General features: G+C 39.3%; 1 protein-coding gene across 7 annotated transcripts in view; it reads right to left on the bottom strand.

Annotated features, from left to right (window-relative positions):
* RAPGEF6 (Rap guanine nucleotide exchange factor 6) overlaps positions 1–17,547 on the bottom strand; it is a 125,207-nt gene that overhangs the window by 54,805 nt on the left and 52,855 nt on the right. The gene's annotated exons all lie outside the window — the stretch shown is intronic.

The following is a 17,547-nucleotide window of genomic DNA, read 5'->3' as shown; positions in this document are numbered from 1 at the left end:
AAATGAATTTTACATATGAAATTGTTTAATTGTTTTTATATAATGGAATTGTTTTCATTGGCTATGTTTTTACTGTGAAATTGTTCTGAGATGTTTTATGGGAAGTGTTTCATAAATTGGATCAAATAATAATAAATCCTTTGTATGCAAGTGGTTCCACATTGTAGCCTAAACGCCTCCATTTTCCAGTGCTGGGAAACAATAATACTTCAGTAGCCTCTGCTGCCACATGCTTCTTTGCAAATACATTCTGCAAACATCTGTTACTATCACATTATGCAACAATTATTCGTACAGTGTGTTTGGCATAATACAAAAATGTTAACACAATAAATATAAGGGAGGAACCACTACCTGAAATGATTATCTGTAATTTAATTACAATAATAAAATATTTAGTTGAGAAGCAGAATGACAGCTATTAAGATGTTGTGTTCATCTGAGCCTCTGCTCCAAATGTTGTATAAGAAGAAGAGACTCTTCAGTGGAAAGATTTAAAGCACATCTTGAGTTAACTGAATTTAGCACGTTTCAAAACAACCAGCTTAAAACTGTATTTCTTTTTTAAAAGAAGAGAAAATCATAACTGTGAACAGAAGCAATGTGCTCAGATTGAGAATCTGCAAGTAGTATTTTTCTGAACACCTGCTAAAGAACAGCAGATGCGAATTAGTGAACATGTTCCAAGGACATTAGGAAGTTTCCAGATTTGAATAGTAGTTTCAAAAGCCAGCTAACAGATTGGCCAGAATGTCAGACTGCTTATATTAAAGAAAGAAAGCAAAGGGGGAAAAATAAATCCCCTGGCTGAGAATTAATTGGCTTTCTGTCAGCACATTAGATGAGATCCTGGCATATACTTGCATGACCTCTTTATGTAATCACAAAGGCAGCTCTGAAGCAAGACAACCTACATTTACTAACTCCTAGGTATTCTATTTGGTGTGTGTGTGTGTGTGTGTGTAAATACTAAATTCAGTAGCACCTGCATGTCTACCATTCTAGAACATTGAAGGTGAGCAGACATAAATGCCTATTAGCCAACATCATCACATAGTCAACTTATCTTTAAATAAATATATCCATGACATATCTGCCAATATTTTATCTTATATTCTGCCTGTAAGATTTCCATAGCAAGTTACAAAATAAAACATTTAATGAAATATGTCAACAATTATGCACTGGCCATTAACTGAGATGCAAAAAACTTAAGTTATTAAAGGGGGGACACAACCCCCCCTTTAATCTAGTGCATGAATGCATGGCTAATTATTTTGGGGAGGGGGTATCACAGTTAGGGCACCACCCAGAGAACACATTGTCCTAGATAGCCACGCCCTTCATATTTGAAGGCAGTGAGGTTCAAAGCAGAGGCTCCAAAGATCCTAACTATTTGGAGGTTCATTGGAAGCAGATGATACCAATATCCCAGACCATTTAGGGCAGGAGTCAGAAACCTGTGGTCTTCCAGATACTGTTGGACTACAACTCCTATCATCCCTGACCACTGTCCATGCTGGCTGGGACTGAAGAGAGTTGGGAGTTCAGCAACATCTGGAGAGCTAGTTTCTCATCCCTGATTTATAGATTTACTTATGTACATAAACAAACCTAAAACCAGTAAAGATGCTTAAATCACCAGATAAATATGGTAGCAAGTATATTTTCAACCAGCTGCAAGTTTCCAAATACAACCCCATGTAGAATGCAACATTCTAACCTGAAATGTTATCATGGCATGATTCACCAAAGCAAGATCATGTTTCTTCGAGAAGGGCTAAAGCTGCAGTACCTATTGAAGTAGGTGAAAGTTGCCATGGATGTTATTTGGGCATCCATTAGCAAGGCTTTATTAAAAGTTAAAAGTTAAAATAGTGGACTAGACTCTTCAGTGGACCGCAACTTCATTTAACAAGTGGCTGAATCTCATTTGCATGGTCAACTGTACCACATAACACCAACACCATTTCTCTGGATGCTATTACAGTGAAATCTAAAAATATTTGCTATTTTAAAGAAAATAAAATTCAGATGCAGTATACATTTATTGGATATCATTTTAAAAAGTTGGCTTTATATTTCTGACTGAGCGAATGAGTAGTTATCACTGTAGGCAGAGCTACATTTCCCTCAAGACAGAATCAGTATTTTATGTTCAGTTGGCAAGTGAATCCAAAATTACTCCTCTTCTCTTTATAAACTAAAAGAATTCAGATTGTAATAGATTCTGCTAGAAGCATATTGGTCCCTCCTCTTTATAAACCAGTAGTTGGCAACATCCATGCTGAACAGTGTGGTACCAAACAGAATTTGTATTGTGGGTGAAAGAGACTGCATGAGTTATTTTTAAGAAAACAGACTAATAAATCTCCAAAGCTGAAATGAGGTGCATGAATGCACCAAATGCCCTATTTGAGACAAGCAACCTTTGTACTGCCTGCCATTTTTAACATAAATCTCTGCCTCTATTTTATATACATCACATTTATTATCCAAACATATTGAGCTGCCTTTCATACCTCACTATGTTGAACCGCACTGATATGATGAATTTGTAACAAGATGGTAGCAGTTGTGAAAATGAAATGTAGGATAAGGTTTGAGCCCATGTTTACTCAGTATAATATAGCATATTTATTCAACTGTGAATGTTTCAAATGAGGGATTGTGTAAACCAAAGACATGTTTTCCAGGAGCAGATTTGCCCTCTCCAGCCAAATCATTACCTGCATCAAGAATTCTTATAATAATGCTGCAAACACACAATTATTTGTTCAGCTGCCTGAACAATGAAATATTGTTCTACTGCTATCCTTACCACTAGAAACCTTGCAGATCCTACTGTCCATTGCCTTCCCTAAAGCTGTATTTATTGCAAGAACAGTACTTTTTTTTCCTAATACTGCATGCAAGTTACAACTCTAGGATTAGTGATTTTCTCTATATATTCTGGCTACTCTACTCATTCTAGCTACTCTACTCTTCTTGGTTCTATGGCACATCCAAATGGACCTCATTTAAACAACTTCTCATGTTGCCTATATCTCTGCTACTTGATGCCCAGTCTGAAAGACTGTCTCCCCTACCTATTTTCCTCTATTTTCCTGGCCTAATCAGTATAAGAAACAAATCCTGAAATTACTCAAGAATAGCAAGCCAACTCCTAGATTGCTAAATTAGCTCTGCACCGGGCTACTTGCCAACCACATTTCTTTGGAATACAGTCACTTTTTGTTTTATTGGCTCCAGACTTCCTGCATCAAACAGACAAATCTTTTCAAGAATATTTATTTGCACCTTATAACTGTGGGTTTATAGGGGGACAATTGCTCCATATATACCAAGTATACTTAACAGGGGACTGGACCAAAACACAAATAGGTAGTTCCCACACATCTTGCTGCCAATGTCAATGTAGCCCAGTGAACAGTGACAGAGCTTCATTAACTGTTCAAGTGACAGTTCAAGTCCCATTAACTCACCAGGTGATGCTGGGCAACCCTTACTTCAGCCATTGCTCCCTACTGTATAATTGCCCTAGCTCACAAGCTTATCATGCAAATAAAGCTGATACATATTGCCTAATACTAATATGCACTAATAGAAATGAAAAAAATACTAAAATAAAACTACGTATTGAGTTCTCACTATTCTGTAATTCATATGCTTCCTAGATATCATATTTTTCCGTGTATAAGATGTCCCTATGTATAAGATGACCCCTATTTCTTTTAACACAAAATTAAGAAAAGAAACTAATTGTTTAGCTTTTGGGGGAGTGGGGGGTCACTTCCGCCAATCGCTCACCCGCCTGCCTGCCACTGCCAATCGCTTGCCACAGCCACTGCCGATCGCACACCTTGCTGCAGCCGCCAATTGTCTGCCTGCTCGCCGCCACCAACAGTCCACCCGCCCACTTGCCGCAGCTGCCAATACCCTGCCTGCCTCACCACAGTCGTCAATCACCTGCCCAATTGCCGCAGCCACAGCTAATCGCCAGCAGGCCATGCCGCCGCCACCAGTCACCCACCCAATCGCCGCTGCCAATATCCTGCTTGTTGCTACCATTCATTGCACATCCCCCCTCTGCATTCACTACCCATGTATAAGATGACACTCAAATTTTGCCTAATTTTTTTTTAGCAAAAACAATAATCTTATACATGGAAAAATACGGTATTCTCCCATCTAGCTACAGTATTTGCATTTAAGCCTTCTCAGCTGGGTTAATAGATCGCTGACATAGGTATCATTCATAACTAATCTTCTGTTGTTTTTTTGTGTTGTTTTGCAACTGTTTTTGCTATATTTTGTGCATTATTTGGGACATATGTGGAAGATGATTAATAAATAACCATTCTTATTGCACATGGACATTCACAGACTATCCTGCTTTGTCAACTGTGTGAATTGATCTGGAAGATGGCAGGCTTATATCCATGTAACTAATAAAATAGTCATACAAAAATATGGACTGTTTATTTAATGAAAAGGCAGATTAGAATCAGACAACTGACAGTCTTAAGGTGACAGGTTTCACATACAAAAACCACATTCTTTCATTTCATTTCAGCCTTGAATCACCACTACTGACCTTTTTAACAAGAGGAAATTAAAATGCAAGAGACCATGAAAGTGTGCTAATGTGCTGAGTGCCTGAATGCATTAAGAGTCAAGGTATTCAATGACGTTGCTCCCACAGCCACCTAATTATATTCTCTAGCCTAGATAGCATTTCCTATCACACACAAATACTTCATTAACTAACCTATGATAAAATATCAGCAAGCTATATGTGCAAGCTATTTATCCATATGTGCTAGCTAAAAATACATCTATTCTTAGAAAGTCTGTCCTGGTGGCACAGGACCTTTGGTTTGTGACACAGACCTAGAATATTAGCTGTCTGACAGCAGTCTGGAAATTTGTTTTTCTAAGGGTGGCACACATGGCCCTTAGGATAGGAAAGCTGTCATCGTAGTCCATGTTCTAGGTTGACAGCTGAAGCATGGGGTAGGGAAACTAGGAAAAGAGACAAGCGGAGAACATGAATTGTATCTCATTTCAGAATGGTAAAAAAGAAAACATATGTGATTCAAATGATAAAATTGTATAGACTGATTGATTTAACTTATGAAAAAGTTTCAACAAGAGAATAAATATCTAAGGGTCAAAATCAGTCCCTTGAAGTGACCTCAGAGCCAGTGCAGATGGAACAGAATTGGTGTTACAAGATCAGTTTGCCTTCAACCTTCAACAGTCAACAGTCTGGCAACCACATTCTGCACTAATTGAAGCTTCTGGACTGTTTTCAAACACAGTACCTTGTAAAACATATTTCAGTAATTCAACATGGATGATGATGATGGTGAGGATTATATGCTCTGGTAGCTGAATGTAATATTTAGATCAGATATAAGGAATCTGTGATCTTCAAGATTTTATTGATGTACAATTCCCATCATGCCTGACTACTGGGCCAGGCTGGCTAGGACAGATGGGAGTTGGAATAATTCCATTGTTTAACCACTGGTACCCTCTAGCTCAGTACTGTCTCTGCAACTACTCTCTCTAGGGTTTCAGACAGGAATCTATCCTGGGCCTACCAAGAGATGCTGGGATTGAAACTGGGACCTACTACATGCAAACCAATTTTCCCCACAAAACACGGGATGCTTCACCAATCTCTCTTTAAGGCAGGCTTCCTCAAACTCGGCCCTCCAGATGTTTTGAGACTACAGTTCCCATCATCCCTGACCACTGGTCCTGCTAGCTAGGGATCATAGGAGTTGTAGGCCAAAAACATCTAGAGGGCCAAGTTTGAGGAAGCCTGCTTTAAGGAATTTATAGGAGAGATTGTGATCCCCACTTGATTTTCTATCTTTCACCATTTTGAAGCTTCCTTATTTTTTATTAGCCAAGAAACATTACAAAACATGACCATTTAAAATATACCTATCATTATAATTTATGTTGTCTTGCTTTGTTCCACATTTTCAGCATGTTTTTCTTAACATTTAATACACTGAATGCATTATGCCACCTATGTGACCAAGAACAAGGCCTTTTTGAAGCCCCACAAGTAACCTACTTCATACTGAGGATTTGTTATGAGAATAACTCTTTTCAAGACATGTTTTCAGTAGCTTAAATGTTTATATTCTACCCCAAAATTACAATTTAAAACTAGTTTCTCTTATATACAAAACCCAAACAATTCAAGCTTATGGGATATATTTTCAGCTAGCTTTTTCCTCTATACAAATTTACTTTTTCAAAACTATCTGTTACAGAATTTTTACTAACATAGGCTGTTCTTAACATACACTATCTTAATGCCAGATATTAATGAATAACAACAACAAAACTTCCTCGCTAGAACAGCTAACCTATGGCTCTCCATAATTTGTTGTACCCCAACTACCATCAACCCCAGTCAACATTTCCAATTATCAGGAATGATGAGTACTGTGGGTCAGAAACATCTGGAGGCCACAGTTGTTCGCTACCCCTCATTTGAACAATTCAATGAATAACTGATTAAATGAAACTTTCAATAACTCAAGCAGCTAGTTTCCTGATATGGGGTCATAATCCCGAAACAGATGCATTTCACTTTCAAATACTCAAACTGCATACTTTGCAGAATTTGTATTGCATATTGGACAGCATTATTCAGTGTGGACTTCTGAAAAAGTGCCTATAACATGCAGTAAAAATGACACATTACCACAACTTCTGCCACCCCACTGGCTCAAGAGCAGGCATAGGCAACCTTGGCTTTGCAGATGGTTGGAATTACAACTGCCATGATCCCTAGCTAACAGGGCCAGTGGTCAGGGATCATGGGAGTTGTAGTTCCAAAACATATGAAGAGCCAAGGCAGCAGTCCTAATGTGTACATTTTGTGAGTCAAAAGCTAGCATTCCGAATGGGTGCTCAGGATACCATTTACAGAAAAGACGCATGAACTTTTTTTCAGTATCAGGACCTCTGAGCCAATCAAAGCTTCTTCTGGGTACCATTCTACTCCAGAGACACAAACTAAAGCAAGAAACTAAACTCCACCCCCTCCTGGTAATAGACTTGTCCAATCTCCTATTGCATAGTTGCCAAGTTCCGGGTTGAAAAATCCGGGATGAGCAGTGCCACAGCACCAGAAGTCGCTTCTATGCACTTCTGGACATGCGTAGAAGCAACTTTTGGCGCTGCTGACATTTTGGAAATGGGCACAGCGGCATCGGAACTCACTTCTACACATGTCCGGAAGTGCATAGAAGCGACTTCCAGTGCCGGCGCAGCAACCAGAAGAACATGGCTTCCGGCAGGAGCTCCGTAATCCGGGGGAATACGAGGTATTTTGCCATTCGGGACACCTGCGGGAAACGGTAAGAAAATACGGGGGCTTCCCGGGAAAAACGGGTACTTGGCAGCTATGCTCTTGCCAGCTGCTTGTATGGGTACATCCCCACTTCTCCCAAGTTGATAGGGAGTAGCTGTTAATTGGCTATAAAAATAGTAAGGGCAGGCTCATGTTTATCTGTAACTTGGTAGCAAACTAGCTTCATTCATTCAATTACTTCTTGGTATTTATATATTACAAATCACCAGTGTATGTACAGTGGAACCTCGGTTTATGAACACCTCGGTTTATGAATTTTCGGTTTATGAACACCGCGGACCCATCTGGAACGGATTAATTCATTTTCCATTACTTTCAATGGGAAAGTTCGCTTCAGTTTATGAACGCTTCAGTTTATGAACAGATTTCCGGAACCAATTACACCCATGCTTCAGTTTATGAACGCTTCAGTTTAAGTACTCCGCGGACCCATCTGGAATGGATTAATCCACTTTCCATTACTTTCAATGGGAAAGTTTGCTTCAGTTTATGAACGCTTACTCCGCGGACCGTCTGGAACGGATTAATTCACTTTCCATTACTTTCAATGGGAAAGTTCGCTTCAGTTTATGAACGCTTCAGTTTATGAACAGACTTCCGGAACCAATTGTGTTCATAAACCGAGGTACCACTGTATATCCAAAATGTCATAATTTTTCAAAGTTGCTACAAATGCAAGTATATTCCAAAAGTTTGCTCTCATAGGCTGCTGACATAAAACTAGGGATTCCACAAACCTATTGGAGCTCATACTTGAGAAAGAACTTCGGGGGCTCATGAAAGCTTACTTCAAAATAAAAGTTAGCTACCCTACCTCACCACCAGTCCTCCTGCTGCCATCACCTGCCAAAACATCCTCACTCTTTCACTGGGAAGTAGCAAAAGCAATGGGAGCAGCACCCATATGGGTTTGCTCCTTTCTTTTCAACACTCTGGCCAGTAATTAGTATCCATTACAAAAAAAAAAAGGTTCAGTTATAAAGTTTTCAATAAATTCCATTTTGTATATAGATTTTTTTAAAAAAACCTTTCGGAGAGTATCATAAGAATTACATGTTTATTATTATTTTTATGGTCACTATTAATGAATTTTGTGTATGGGTCCACTTGCTTAGCATTCGTATTTCAGTAGCTAGAAACAGTATTGTACTATTTACTTATATGAAAGATGTTTCTTAATATGGGCACTGTAAACTTATTTACATAAATATCCCTGATCATGAATAAGAAGCTACACCCATGAGTATACACCCATTCAGTTGGGAAATGAACATTAACTGACTGCTAATTAAGTCAGCTTTCAATTTTTGAAAGGAAATGTAACTGCAATGTTCCTTGTTACCTGTATAGAACGACTTTTGTTGTTTTAAAATGAGCAATAAATTTTAATATTGAGATTACACTCATGAAGGCAACTTACATTTTTTTTAAAAAAAATTGTGCAGACACTGCATGCTTATCAGTTTTGACAGATTGTTATATATCAGTTTCCTAACTTTCGTGATTAGCTTTACTAAATTAGTCCTTGGGAGCTATTTAAGCAGGTAGTTTCTCCCTTCAAAAAATTCAATATTTAGTATGTTGAACTGTGTGATTTAAAAGGCACCTTTCATACCATTTAAACAGAAGAAGAAGACAACTAATATTATTCAATATATGTTGTTTCTCGAATGTTATTGTTGGTAGTGAACTGCAACTTGAAATTTGTATTTCTTCATACAATGGTACCTTGGGGTACAGACTCCGCTAACCAAGAAATAGTACCTCGGGTTAAGAACTTTGCTTCAGGATGAGAACAGAAATCGCACGGTGGCGGCACGGCGGCAGTGGGAGGCCCCATTAGCTAAAGTGGTACCTCAGGTTAAGAACAGTTTCAGGTTAAGAATGGACCTCCAGAACGAATTAAGTTCTTAAGCCGAGATATCACTGTACTGTATAACAGTCACTAAATAACTAGATTGATGCTATAATCACTCATCCTAGTAACTGGCTCTTAGCGTCATAGTTGACAGTTATTATACTACCAATATGATTGTCATACCTTGGTGACAATACAGTTGCAATGTTACATGCCACACATGGCATTGAAAGAGATAAGCCAGGCTCTGGTAACCTCAAGCTTCCTACCAACATGAGAACCACAGAGTGATGATCCCTGCCACCTCCCAAGCCGCAAAGGTGAACACTGCAATTTGACGTAGCTCTCTGCTTGCTGACTCCACCTATTTTATCTGTCTATATTTACACACCAAAAAGAAGAACTTCAGTTTTGTTGTAACCATGTCAAGAAAATGCTGGATGATTCATTCTTCTTTATCATCAACAGTGGTAGTAGAAGCAGGAATACTTAACATTTTATATACCTTTTAAGACTATCCAGCCTGCTTCTTTCAGATATTTATTTATTGTATTTTACTTTTAAAAACAAAACAAACAGAAAAACACCACTTAACATTAAAATATCTGGTTTTAATGAGAACGCAGTATGTTTTATTAAAACAGATTAAAAGTGTCAGCATTATCGTAGAGCTAGTTGCACACAAACTAATAATACTTCTACTAATTTGTAAAGCATAAGTGAAAGCCCAATATCTTAGATGTTTGGTGTACTTAAAGAGGGAGGGAGTTCCAATGAACCAGTGCCACCACATTGAAGGACCTGTTTCATGTACAGACGATCCAAGCAACCAAAACACAAGGTACTGTCAACAGAGCCTCTTCAGCACACCATAGTGGTTGGACAGAGTTGTAGGGGGCAGAGATGTTCTTACAGGTAGCCTAGTTCTGAGTTATATAGGGCCTTATGTACCAACTTTAAAACTTTAAGCATGGCCAAGTAGGAACTGGCAATTAGTACAATTCCTTAGGTCTGCTTCACACACAAGTCTAGCTGTGGTTTCTGGTCCCAACTTAAAGACAGCTCCACATAAGCAGCACTGAAATAATTCATTCATGAAGTTAACATCATAAACACAACATTATCTTTGTTAATTTTCAATAGGTTGGCCGTCATATTAGTGGATAGCCTATTATCACCTAGGGAATTCACAGCTGAGGTGGCATGTCAATTGAAGGCTTGCGGCTCACACTCCAAACCATCACTCTCAAACTGTGTGAAAATGCTTCTCTTTAAAAATTTAGCAACAAAAGTTTATTGGAGACTACATTGACAACAATGATTTATGTCAACAAATTTTAAAACAAATCTGACCTGAAAATTTTCAGAATTTATTAGATCGTATTTGCAGGAGGTGTATAAGGGGTGAGATCATATTTCAGGTCTCTTTCAAGTTATGCAAGTCTTAATGTGACAATAACCAGTGATTGTCCAATGTCCAAGCGTCCAAACTAACAATCTAGTCATATGTGTAAACACAAAGTTAGAGATTTATCAAGTGATTGTTTTCATTGTTTTATTCCTCAGTACAGTCATACCTTAGAAGTCGAACAGAATCCATTCTGGAAGTCCGTTTGCCTTCCGAAATGATCAGAAACAAAGCACGGATTCTGATTAGCTGCATGAAGCTCCAGCAGCCAATTGGAAGCCATGGAAGAACGGTCAGACGTTCAGATTCCAAAAATAGTTCGCAAACCGGAACAGTCACTTCCAGGTTTGCGGCGTTCGGAAGTCAAAACGTTCGGGAACTAAGCTGTTCGAAAACCAAGGTACAACTGTATCCCCTTTCACAAAGAAGCCTTCAAAGTCTTTCTTGGTACAAAGCATTTTATATAAATCAATACACACGTCTGACAATGAGCAACATATAAAAGAAAACAGAAATTAAACATTCACAAGTAATAAAAACATTACCAATATTTTTTCCTTAAAAACTACAGAAGGATAAAATTAGTTATCTGATCAAGCTGGCTAAGTTCCTATTATTAAGCCTTTAAGGACAAAAATGCAATGTACCATTTCAGAATTAAGAAGAGCGAAAATTCCAGAGAATATAAAAGCATTTATGCTACATAATTTTCTACATCTGTCTTTGATTATAGCAACCTTACGGTAAGAGCTGTGAAAATTTGTTCCAGTAAGTGCCCAAGCACTTTTACCTATTTTAAACCACTTTAAACAATGCAAAGAAAATCAAAAGCAATAAAAAGAGTGATTTATTTCAAGTTACTAGGAACTCTTGTTTTAAACAAGGAAATGAAATTTGTATTCAACTAAAACTGGTGACATCAATGGTCTGTGGGCACCAAATCATCTTTCTGAATGTTATACAGTGTGTTGAACAGAAGGAAAGCAAAATCAACAACAGACAAGTAGACAGTACATGCTTGTCTTGGAAGGTGGGGTGCTTCCATTACGAATCCCAACAAGGAACCAACTGAAGCAGTATAGATTAAGATTGTAATCTATACCCAAAGGGATTCCCAAACTGTGGCCTGCAAACCATTCAGTCTCTGTTATGTCTATGGATTTATGAGTGAAGACAGCGCACCCATCATATTGAAAATATACACTGATTTTTAATTGTAATGTTGCTGCTTCTTATATTCTATTTCTGATATTTTCTTATATTGTATCTTATTGTATTACAAATCTGAATTTTATGGAATTCAGATTGTAATACAATAATACATAAGAAATAAAAGCAGCAATAAAAATGCAATTAAAAATCATACAGCATCTAGCACAGTACATTAAAATTGCTATAACCATCTGGAAAAATCATGAAGTGGTCCACCAAGATCCTCAGCTATGTTCAAGTGGTCCACTATGGCTCCACCTAATTTAATTCAAATTGAATCAGTTGGAATCCAACAACATCTGGAGTGCACCATCTTGTACCACTCCAGTGGGAAGGTAAAGGGCGTTTCCGTGCACTGCTCTGGCTCGCCAGAAGTGGATTAGTCATGCTGGCCACATGATCTGGAAGTTGTCTGGGGACAAACGGCAGCTCCCTCGGCCTATAGAGCGAGATGAGTGCCGCAACCCCAGAGTCGTCCACGACTGGACCTAACGGTCAGGGGTCCCTTTACCTTTACATTTAGAAAAGCTTGACTACGAGAAGAAAGGAGAAAACAGCACAACCAAAGAGAAGTAATGAACTACAATACATAGTTTAAGATTCCTAATTAACACAAACTTTTGTTCTTGGTTTAAGGCAATGAGGTATGTTTACCTGGCTCCCTCGGCCTGTAAAGCAAGATGAGCGCCGTAACCCCAGAGTCGTTCGTGACTGGACTTAACTATCAGGGGTACCTTTACCTTTACCTGGAATAAAGCAGCATCTAGTAGGTCTGGGGCAAAAATAGGAATACGGTTGAAGTGTTTCACAAAAATCTTTGACCGCTCTGTAAAACATTTTGGTGATGGTGTGCTGTACAATGTGGCAAAAGTATCTGTCCACTCAAGAGTGAGGATAGGATGTAGTGCCACCATTCTGACTCCTTTCACATCATCATTATGTAAGAACATAAGGAATATCCTATTGGATCAGGCCAATGGCCCACCTAGTCCATCACTATCTCCTTACAGGGGCCAAGCAGGACCAGAGTGCAACAGCACTCACCCCACTTGTGATTCCCAGCAACTGGGATTCAGTGTCACATTTTGTCTCTGACAGTAAAAGTAAAACATAGCCCTGAATCCATCTAATTCTCTTTTAAAGTCATATTGGTGGCCACCACTACATCTTGTAAGAGCAAATTCTACATTTCTAACTGTCTGTTGTGTATAAAGTACTTCCTTTTGTCTTGTTCTGAATCTTCTCACATTCAGCTTTACAGGATGGCACAAGTTCTATTATTTCAAGGGGGGGGGCTTCTCTATTCACTTTCACCACACTATGCTCTACCATTCCCCTTGTTCACATTTTTTTCTAAATTAAAAGTTGTAATCTTTCCCAAGTTGTAATCTTTCCTCATTGTGGAGTTGTTCCACCCCTTGGCTCCCTTTGGTTGCCCTTTTTCTTCTTTTTTGCATCTTTCCCAGTCTAAAATATCATTATTATTTTTAAGTAAAGCGACATAACTGTGAACAGAATAGTGAAATGTGACTGCCCACGTGATCCCCAACATACTATCAAGGCAGGAGTTGGGAGCAAGTTGGAAATAGGCAATAACTCACAAGGTGTCCATGAAGTTAACTCTTTATTCAAAGAAACAAGATAGTTCAGGCCTAGTGATCACAACAAGTCTTCCAGTAGGTCTTGCCCCAATGAGGCAGTTGTGAGGATTGAAGGTTCCTGCCTTCCCACCGCTCTCTAAAGCTCCGCCTCCCCATGGTCCTTCCCCAGCAAACTGAGGCTCCTTCATCTTGTCTCTCTTTGCTCCACACTCTTCATTCCTCTTTATGTTCTGGGAGACCAGGGAGGAGGGGAGCTGGTCACAGCAGGATAGGGAGACTCCCTGGCTTCTTCAGCAGCCTGCTTCCACTCTGCTTCTTGCCCCCCCCCCCTCACTAGCCTCCTCTTCTGCTTCCAATTCTGAACTATTCTGTCACAGCCTCTTCCTACCACCGATCCCCTGCCTCTGAGCCTTATAAATAAATAAATATAAATAAATAATTTTTTTATTTATACCCCACCCTCCCCAGTCAAAACCGGGCTCAGGGCGGCTAACACCAATAAAATTACAGTAACACATAAAAGAAAAGAAAACAATTAAAATACAGATTAAAATACAATATTAAAATTTAAAATGCAGCCTCATTTTAAGTAGTCCATAAATCAAAACCATGAGGGAGGAAAACACAGGGGTTGTATTTGAATCCAACCCAAAGGCAAGGCGGAACAGCTCTGTCTTGCAGGCCCTGCGGAAAGATGACAAATCCCGCAGGGCCCTGGTCTCCTGTGAAAGAGCATTCCACCAAGTTGGGGCCAGTACTGAAAAGGCCCTGGGCCCTAGTCAAGACCAATCTAACCACCTAATGACTCGGAATCTCCAGAATGTTGTTATTTGTGGACCTTAAGGTCCTCCGCGGGGCATACCAGGAGAGGCGGTCCCGTAGGTGCGAGGGTCCCAAGCCGCATAGGGCTTTAAAGGTCAAAACCAGCACCTTAAACCTGATCCTGTACTCCACTGGTACAGCACCAGCTGGTAAAGCACTGGATAAATGTGATCCCGTGGCAAGGACCCCGTGAGGAGCCTCGCTACGGCATTCTGCACCCGCTGGAGTTTCTGGGTCAGCTTCAAGGGCAGCCCCGCATAGAGCAAGTTACAATAAACAAGCCTGGAGGTGACCGTCACATGGATCACTGTGGCCAGATCAGGGTGAGAAAGATAAGAGACCAACCGCTTAATACAGCGGAGATGGAAAAATGTCACCTTAACTGTGGCTGCAACCTGTGCCTTCTTCCCTTGGGGGTTCCCCAGCTGGTGCCCCTCCCACTCCTCTGCATCCAGCCAGTCCATGGCACATACCCAGTGGAAAGAAACCCTCTTTTTAAAAATTGTCCCAAATCAGTCACTGATCACTCCAGGTAAAGCCATAGCTTGAAAATCTGCTAGAACTGAAACCTAGCCACTGCAGCCATCTAGGCCTCCAGGGCAATGATGGTTCAACAAACACCCAAATGATCCTTCTAAAACAGCACAAGCCTATCCAGAACTGGTCATATCCTCACTTCTCTACCATAATAACCACCCACACACAGAGTCACCATCTTGTCAGGGTTTAGTATGCTACGTTACTTCTCTAAGCTAGAAAACACATAGTGCTATGAAAGCAGCACTCAAGTCTTTTCAAAACATCAACAAATTTTGTGTACTGTACATATTTATTATTACTACATTCCATTATCATACTAATATTAAGAGGGAGAATACTAGACGAACTTTCAAGCTCAGGAGCTCTATGAACTTTCCACCCACAAGTCAATGACTTCACTTCAGCCTTAGCAACCAGAAAATAGCTTCTAGGACACTAAAGTTTGCTGTTGTGAAGAAGCAGTGAAACTTTCATGGAGGTATAAAGGTAAAGGGACCCCTGACCATTAGGTCCAGTCGTGACCGACTCTGGGGTTGCGGCGCTCATCTCGCATTATTGGCCAAGGGAGCCGGCGTACAGCTTCCAGGTCATGTGGCCAGCATGACAAAGCCGCTTCTGGCGAACCAGAGCAGCACACGGAAACGCCATTTACCTTCCCACTGTAGCGGTCCCTATTTATCTACTTGCACTTTGATGTGCTTTCTAACTGCTAGGTTGGCAGGATCATGGAAGTATAACTTTTGTTTAAAAAGAAAGAGTAAGGGTATCCAAAATATGTAGCTTTACAGATTGCTTCCTCTTGCAATGCCATATATGCTGCGAGAAATACAGCCATAAACAGTTGTATTGCAAACTTACTATCTTCACATACACAATGGTGTTACTTTGAAGACACAATCATTTCCCAATTACAAGCAAAATGAGGAAATCATAACCACAGCTTTCTGCGACTTTAGGTGACTGTTAAGGAGGCCAAAGAGCTCAAGCATTAATATATATCCTGTTAGATTTAAAGATTTCTCTTACACCAAACTGAAACATCCTAAGATTACCACAAGAGTATTATAGAGTTTCAAAATTAGAAAACATATTGTATGTTTAAACTTTAAAAAGTTCTTAAGTAATAGCTATTTTCAAATTATGTTCAGCTTGAGAAAAACCTACATATGAATTCTTACTTACTTTAGAGGCCCAAGGCTGCAGGCAGTTGGCGTAACAACGAACTAGAAAAGCCATTTCCTGGGTTGAAGGGAAAGTTTCCACTCACCAACAAGAAATTAAGATCCTTAGAAGTTTAGAAACCATAAGCCAAAGAAATGGATTTTCAGGCACAAAATCAAGTAGACTTTAATTTCACAGTGATTAATTAAAAATTAAATCCCTACTGTATCTCGGTGGCTTTCAGTGTTGCAAAAATTACTGCAAAAACAGTCCAGTTTTGACAAGTACATAACTGCACATTCAAAATTTTCAGAGCTGCTTCTTATTCAAATACAAAAGTCAATAGATTTCCCCAGGCAGGAAATATACCTGAAACAGAGCTAGAATAAATTCTAGAAAGGTGTACAAGTTAAATGCAACAGTCTCTGGAAAGCTGAAAGCTGAATTCCTTTTAAGTATTTTCCCATTGCAAGGCACAGGTTAAAGCTGGTTAGTCTTCAGAGTCCCATTTCCTCATCTTCACATTTTATAATGCAGGTATAGTTTTGCAAAGATTCTTGTTAAAGCAGATCCTGGATGACTGTGGAATCCTTCATATTAAAGTTCCTTCTTTATATTCTTGCCCACCATGACAAGAGTAAATCCATTCTTAGCTAGTATCTTCAAGATATATAAATATATACAATACTCTTAACAGGTTTGCACTACAGAATTGCTCAAAGCCTCTGCGATCAAAGCCATTTCCCTCCCAACCCCCTCCAATGCAGAGTTTAAAAATGCTGCAGTATAGCTTAGAATTCTAATGCACAGCCAGATACATGGTTAATCCAAACCCAGCATTTACCAATTAAAACATTTATAATACATTGCAAAAGGCAACATCCACAGCAAGACTGAACGCTCGAGTCCTAATTCCTACTATCTTTGCTCGTTTCTCAGCAGCTCCCTCAGGAGAAGCTCTCATCGATTGGATGCTCCGCAGCAAGATGAAATATCTAATAAGGAGGGGAGAGAGTGGGAGGGGAATGGAGCTAAAAGGATGACATCACCTGTATAGAAAGCCTTTAGAAACTGCATTAGATCAATTGGCTACTGTATCTGCAGATGCAGCCAGAGCATCTTTATTGACCTAGTATAAACACACCTCTGTACAACAACAATTCAGCAAAACATACTCTGTGTTACATTTCATATCACTCTGCTGCTGATCTGACTGTGCACACAATTCCTTTGGGTGTTTTTTTTTTTTTTTAGCACTTACTCTTGAAATGTGTGTATCAGCTCACATTTTTTTCTAAGTAGCATTATGGACAAAGCATATTTCTTATCATTGTGATAAAATCTGGCACAGACAATTCCTTCATTATGACCTGCTGCTTATTATCTCCCTACAGATTCTGCCTATCCACACCCTCTCATAGCAAGGAATTTTATTGAAGAGACTAAACTTTCTCCAGTAATGTTGAAAGATAATTTTAATCACTAGTTAGGGTGACCATATTACAGTAGGTATACCACAAAAGCCAGACCAAATTTGCTT

This window comes from Zootoca vivipara, chromosome 2 (genome assembly GCF_965207765.1).
Source record: "Zootoca vivipara chromosome 2, rZooViv2.hap1.1, whole genome shotgun sequence".
Classification (NCBI taxonomy): domain Eukaryota; kingdom Metazoa; phylum Chordata; class Lepidosauria; order Squamata; family Lacertidae; genus Zootoca; species Zootoca vivipara.
This window is presented reverse-complemented; position numbering and strand designations above follow the sequence as displayed.